Source organism: Mesoplodon densirostris, chromosome 6 (assembly GCF_025265405.1).
Source record: "Mesoplodon densirostris isolate mMesDen1 chromosome 6, mMesDen1 primary haplotype, whole genome shotgun sequence".
In the NCBI taxonomy this organism is placed as follows: Eukaryota; Metazoa; Chordata; class Mammalia; order Artiodactyla; family Ziphiidae; genus Mesoplodon; species Mesoplodon densirostris.
This window is the reverse complement of record NC_082666.1, coordinates 49,380,085-49,386,640: the sequence shown is the minus strand read 5'-3', so window position 1 is coordinate 49,386,640 and position 6,556 is coordinate 49,380,085. Positions and strand designations below refer to the sequence as shown.

Sequence of the window (6,556 nt, the reverse complement as noted above, 5' to 3'; positions counted from 1 at the left end):
TTCTCTACCCCTATCTTGCCCCTTCCTCATTCCTTTTCCCACTGGTAACCACTATTTTTTTCTCTATATCTGTGAGTCTGTTTTTGTTTTGTTATATTATTCATTTGTTTTATTACATTATTCATTTGTTTTATTTTTAGATTCTGCATATAAGTGAAAATATATGGTATTTGCCTTACTATGCTTGGCATGTTACTTTTCCGATCAAATCTTGAAATAAATACATCAAGTTCTCTGGAAATTTTTCAGATTTTTTATTGAAGTTTGCATTTTTTACAAATCAATTTGTCTTCCTATCAATGAATATGGTGTATCTCTCCATTTTTGTAGTCTCTTCTTCAATGTTTCTTCATAAAAGTTGTAAATTTTTCACAGTAAAAGGCCTGCCTGGCTTTACTTAAATTATCTCTAAGGTAGAAGATATTTTCTAATACTATTGTAAAAATATTTTTACTTATACTTCCCACTTATTTGTTGATAGAGTATGGAAATGCAGTTGGCTTTTGTATACTAACCGTTATCCAGCTATCTTAACAAAACTTTTCTGCCTTCTAATAATTTGTAGATTATTTTGAATTTTCTATAAATGGTAACATGATTGATAAAGAAACAGAGTTTTATTTCCTCCTCTCTGATCCCCATATCTCTAATTCACCTTATTACACTAGCTATAATGTCAAATAAAATTGAATAAAGGGACAATAGTGGGCAATCTTTTCTTTCTGAAAGTCCATTCATAAAACTTTTATTCTACTTACATTAACTTAATACATATGTTCTTAAAATTTTCATAGATATTGAAAAATTTATAAGAAATTAAGTAAACCTATCCATCATGTCAACTTATTTCTCTGTTAACTACTTTTACAGTCATTCATATACAGCATGAAAATGAAAAAAACCTAAAAAAAGTTAAATACAACTTTGTTTTACTACTGTGATTGACATTTATAAAGTAATGGATATTAGCAAATGCATTTTTACTGCATCTTTAATTGTACATTTATTCTTAGGTTGCCTAAAACATTTAGATAAGTGTAGCAAAAAGTGTATTTGCTACACAAATAAGTGTAGCAAAAATAATGAAAGTAAAAAGCCGGCAACTTTACAAATTATGGAATATGAACCATTTCTGCCTCTATCCAAAGCAAACTGGGACACAACCTTCTCTAAAGGAACACTTCTGTAGATGTAGTCAAAAGTGTGCAAATTGAGGTTGTATATTCCACAGATACACTTGGTTCAACATACAATATCCATTGGTATATATATATTTGTACTACAGCCTTAAGCTCTAAATCTTAAAGGACCCACAGTAACGACACCTCTGTCTAGAATCAATTACCCCTTTTATCTCCCACCAGGCAGTTTTGTTTACTTAGACATGGAAACAGTTTTCACACTGGCCCTTGTCAAGCCACAATGTACCAAAAGTACTATGCCAAGCATTAATAACTTGCATAAAAATTCCACATCACTATATTGAGCACCTCATAATGAAAACGGGTAAGTCCCTAAATGCTAACTGACCCTTCTCTTCTAGTATTAAACATAAAAACCACATGAGAAAGAAATTCGAATAGAAGTAATATAAAACTGTCACAAAGCATAAAAAACAGCTTGGATGAGAATGGTCTTTTGTAAATTTTAGGGTGATGCAGACAAAAGTTGAAAGGCTGATTAATTTTCCCAACTTTCTCCTGCTTTGGCTTTGTCTTCTTGGGTATCTGATGTGCACAATGTTATGTTGTCTCTCAGTCACTGCATTATTAGCCTCCTGTCTTTGTATGACTCTTCATTTAATGTAGCAATGGTTTCATCCAAAGTTGTCTTTGAAAGAAAGCAGGCTTTCTCAGAGGAGTTCAGATCTCAAAATAGAATACAGGGAAATAAAGGACCAGATCCAATATGATAGGAGGAGTCCATTACATATCCTTTTTGCTGATTTCAAAAGCCTCTTGGTATGCTTGTTGTGACTGATCCACAATTCCTTTCTTGTTACCAGTGGCAACCTCAGACATGTAACGGTAGTAGTCACCTTTCATTTTCAAATAGAAGTGTTTGCTCTCTGCTTGTGCAGCATTGGGATCAAGAACTCTTCCAAAAGAGACAGTACATCATTGCAGATGTACTCTAACCTTGGTCTCAACCTCCTTTCTTCACAAGTCATCTGTTGTTTTGCTCAGCATCTTCTGTCTTTAACTCAGTACTTGAGATGACCCTCCAAAATGGCCTACAAATTCTTACAACGTTTTTATAAGTAACTGAGAGATTACCTTCCCCATTGGATAATTCAGCTCCTTGCTTAGTTACAGACATCATGCAGGCTGACATGACATCACACTGCTCAGCCTGATCAGCCAGTTTTGTTTCTGATCCAGCTTATTTTCATTCATGACTGGATGTTTATGTCCAGAGTGGCTGGTGGAAGATGGATGGGGGCTCAGCAGTGTCTGACTTTTTGTTTTCAAAGATACTTTTATCAGATTAATGATGTTCTCATCTATTCTTGAATTCATCTATTCTCATCTATTCTAAGAGGCTTTCTTTTTTAAGACAGGAATTTAGGTTGAACTTTATCAAATACTTTGCCTGCACCTAACTGAAATAACCATATTGTTTTTCTCTTTTAATATCTTAAGGTGGTAAATTATAGTCATAGATTGTTGAATCATAAGCCTGAGGAAGAGCAGTTTTATGCATTTTCTTTTCATATAATTTATTTTCTTTGTTATATGTACCCATACAAGTTTAATTGTAACCAAGCAGGATCCTACTGGGCCTTCCTGGTACAGACCCCTCCCCCATATCCTCTGGTGTAGTTCCTCTCTTAAGTATTTAGGTAACAGTATCTGATGCACATTTCCAGAGTTGTTTTACAGATACTAAAACCCCCACTAAAGGGAAGACATTAACTACTTGATGACCATGGGCACATAGCCTGCAGGCTTCCTGGAGACCAAGGATTGATAACGTTAACCCCTGTGGCACTGCCTTGTTACCTCACCGTCAACCAATCACAGGACTATGCTGGTTACATAACCTGGGAGTCCCCTCCCTCACCTGGCCTTTAAAAATACTTTCCTGAAACCTATCAGGGAGTTCTGGTATTTTTGAGCACTAGCTACCCTGGACTACTTGCTCGGCATGCTGCAATAAACCCTGCACTTTCCTTCACCACAACTCAGTGTCAGTAGATTGGCTTTACTGCGTGTGGGCGAGCTGATGTGTTTGGTTTGGTAACATACTTTTCAGTTCTTTTAGAATTTATTATAAAGTATACCATGCTATTTGTAATAATTTAGGAGTTTTTACTAAAAGTATATTGTTTAGGTTTATATATATTATCACATTCATTCATTTTGACTGTTGTTTCATATTTCATTGTGTAAGTAAATAATTTATTGTATGTTTGTTCATATCAATTATCAGAACTTTTTATAAGCTATAGTAATAAAGATAGTATGTAGCTGGCACAGGAATAGAAAACTGGCCAATGGAATAGAGAACCAAGAACTAGACTCACCCATTCATGGAACTTTAAGTACGTCAGAGATGTCCTGTCTCATCAGTAAGGAAGGGTGGGAGGATTCAATAAGTGAAACTGAAAAACCAGTTATCCACAAAAATAAAATCATTTCCAGAAAGATTAAGGATTTGAATATTAAAAACAAAACTGTGAGCATCTTAGTAGAACATATTGGTGAACATATTTTAGGCACAAAAATTATTGACAATATTTGATAATATTAAAATTAAGAAAATTGGTTCATCAACAAATACTCCTAAGTGAAACATAAGTTATAAATGAGAAAAAGCTATCAGCAATAAACACAGCCAACAAATAAATTTTATCAAGGCTAGGTAAAGAACTACAAATTAGTAAGTAAAGCTACAACTCAAAGAAAACAATGGGGCAAAGGTCATGAAAAAGCATTTCACAGCAGAGGAAATACATATCTCTAATAAATGAACTTCATCCATTGTCAGGACAATGTAAATCAAGACTGCTATAAGATACCATTGTAACTCTCATTAAACGAGCAGATATTTTAAAAGCTTGGAAGAACCCTGTGATAAATGGAATATTTCCTGCCATATCAGTAAACAAAGGATGTCACAGTCATCAACGATTGCAGCCGTCCAACATGAGCTGGTGAGCCCTGAGGAAACTCAGGGCTGAAAAGAACACCTGCCATCTAGCAGCCATCAGACTGCAGCCACTCCCTACAGTGAGCTCTCAGGAAACTCAGCATGTGAAAACACAGAATACTGGCCCCAGATAGCTGAGCTGCATATCAAAGGAATGATTTCAGTGAGCCCAGACTCTTGCATGTTCCCATATGTAGAAAAGCGCTCAATTCCTTAACTTGAGATATCTGGTTTTCTTTAATTAACAATAATCTTTTGATGTACAGACTACCTGCCCTTTGTTACAAAATTTCTATATAGCCTGGCTCCCCCCCACCCCCCACCCCCCGCCACCTTCGCCTCCTTGGAGCAGTTTCTCAGAGTTATCTGAAGCGCTGTCTCCCAGGCTGTAGTCCTCGTTTTGCCTCAAATAAAACTTAACTCGTAACTCTCATTTTGTGCATTTTTTTAAAGTCAACATCTGTGCTGGAAGTGATATACACCTTAAATCTCTTATACATTTCTGGTAGGAGTGCTAAGTGTTAAAATCACCTTGTAAGTTTAGAATAGTAATCCTAATCCTGTATATAAAGTCAAGAGAAATATATGTTTATATATATGTTTATACATATATATATCAGAAGACATGTACAAGAATGTTCATAGCAAAACTGTTCATAATAGCAAAACCATAGAAAAAACTCAAATGTTCATTGGCAAGAGAGTAGATGAATTAATTGTGTACTTACATGATGGACTATAGAACAACATTCAAATTGAACAAATTATAGCAACACTGTATATGAATGTTAATTGCATGCTATTTAGTGAAAAAATATACTAAATTATTACATTATAGTACAATATCCTCCTTACTAGTGTTAAAACAACTAAAATCATATACACTTTATGGAAACATGAAATAGTTAAAAAGAACATATAAAATGGAAAGCAAGAGAATGATGAAGATAAGAATCAGGTGACAGTTTCTTTGGGTGAAAAGGATGAAAGAAATAGGAGAAAAACAGGGGGAAAAGTCATAGAGCTTGAAATGAGTTACCATGAAAAATCTGGCTTTTAGTGTTTTTTATGTAAAAGATTGTATCATCTGCAGAGACAATTTAACTTATTCCTTTCTGAATCAGATATATTTTATTTCTGTTTATTGATTAATTGCTCTGGCCAGAGACTCCAACCAAAAACTATTAGAACTAATAAATGAATTCAGTAAAGTTGAAGGAAAAAAAATTAATATACAAAAATTAGTTACATTTTTATAAACTAACAATGAACTATCTGAAAAAGAAATTAAGGATACAATGCCAATTACAATAGCATCAAAAAGAATAAAATACTTAAGAATACATTTAACCAAGGAAGTGGAAAATTTGTACAACTGAAAAGTGTAAAACAGGAGTCCCTAACCCCCAGGCTGCGGACTGGTACCAGTCTGTGGCCTGTTAGGAAACGGGCCACAGAAGGTGAGCCACGGGCCGGCAAGTGAGCAAAACTTCATCAGCCACTCCCTATTGCTCGCATTACTGCCTGAACAATTTCCCCCAATCCGTGGAAAAATTGCCTTCCATGAAACTGGTACCTGGTACCAAAAAGGTTGGGGACCACTGCTATAAAAAACTGATAAAAGAAAGATATAGGAATCAAAACAGTATGACACTGGCATAAAAACAGACACATAGACCAATGAAACAGAATAGAGAGACCAGAAATAAACCCATACGTATACAGCCAACAACAAAGGTTTCAAGAATACACAATAGGGGAAGTATGGTCTCTTCAATATATGGTGCTGGGAAAACTGGATACTCATATGCAAAAGAATGAAATTGAAATGTAATCTTACACCGTAAATAAAAATTAACTTGAAATGGATTAAAGACATAAATGTAAGATCTGAAACCATGGAACTCCTTAAAGAAAACATAGGGGAAAAGCTCCTTGACACTGGTCTTGGTAACAATATATATATTTTTGATATGGCACCAAAAGCAGACAAGAAAAGCAAAAATTAAAAAGTGGGAATACATCAAGCTAAAGGCCTCTGTACAACAAAGGAAACAACCAGAAAAATGGAAAGGCAATGTATGGCATGGGAGAAAATATTTGCAAATCATATATATATATATATATATATATATTTTTTTTTTTTTTTTTTTGCGGTACGCGGGCCTCTCACCATTGTGGCCTCTCCTGTTGCGGAGCACAGGCTCCAGACGCACAGGCCCAGCGGCCATGGCTCACGGGCCCAGCGGCTCTGTGGCACGTGGGATCTTCCCGGACCGGGGCACAAACCCCTGTTCCCTGCATCGGCAGGTGGACTCTCAACCGCTGCACCACCAGGGAAGCCCTCAAATCATATATTTTTGATAAGAGGTTACAGTCCAAAATAAATAAGGACCTCATACAA

General features: G+C 35.4%; 1 pseudogene; it reads right to left on the bottom strand.

Annotated features, from left to right (window-relative positions):
* Positions 1–1,680: 1,680 nt before the first annotated feature.
* Positions 1,681–2,519, bottom strand: LOC132491631 (14-3-3 protein zeta/delta-like; annotated as a pseudogene).
* Positions 2,520–6,556: the final 4,037 nt, after the last annotated feature.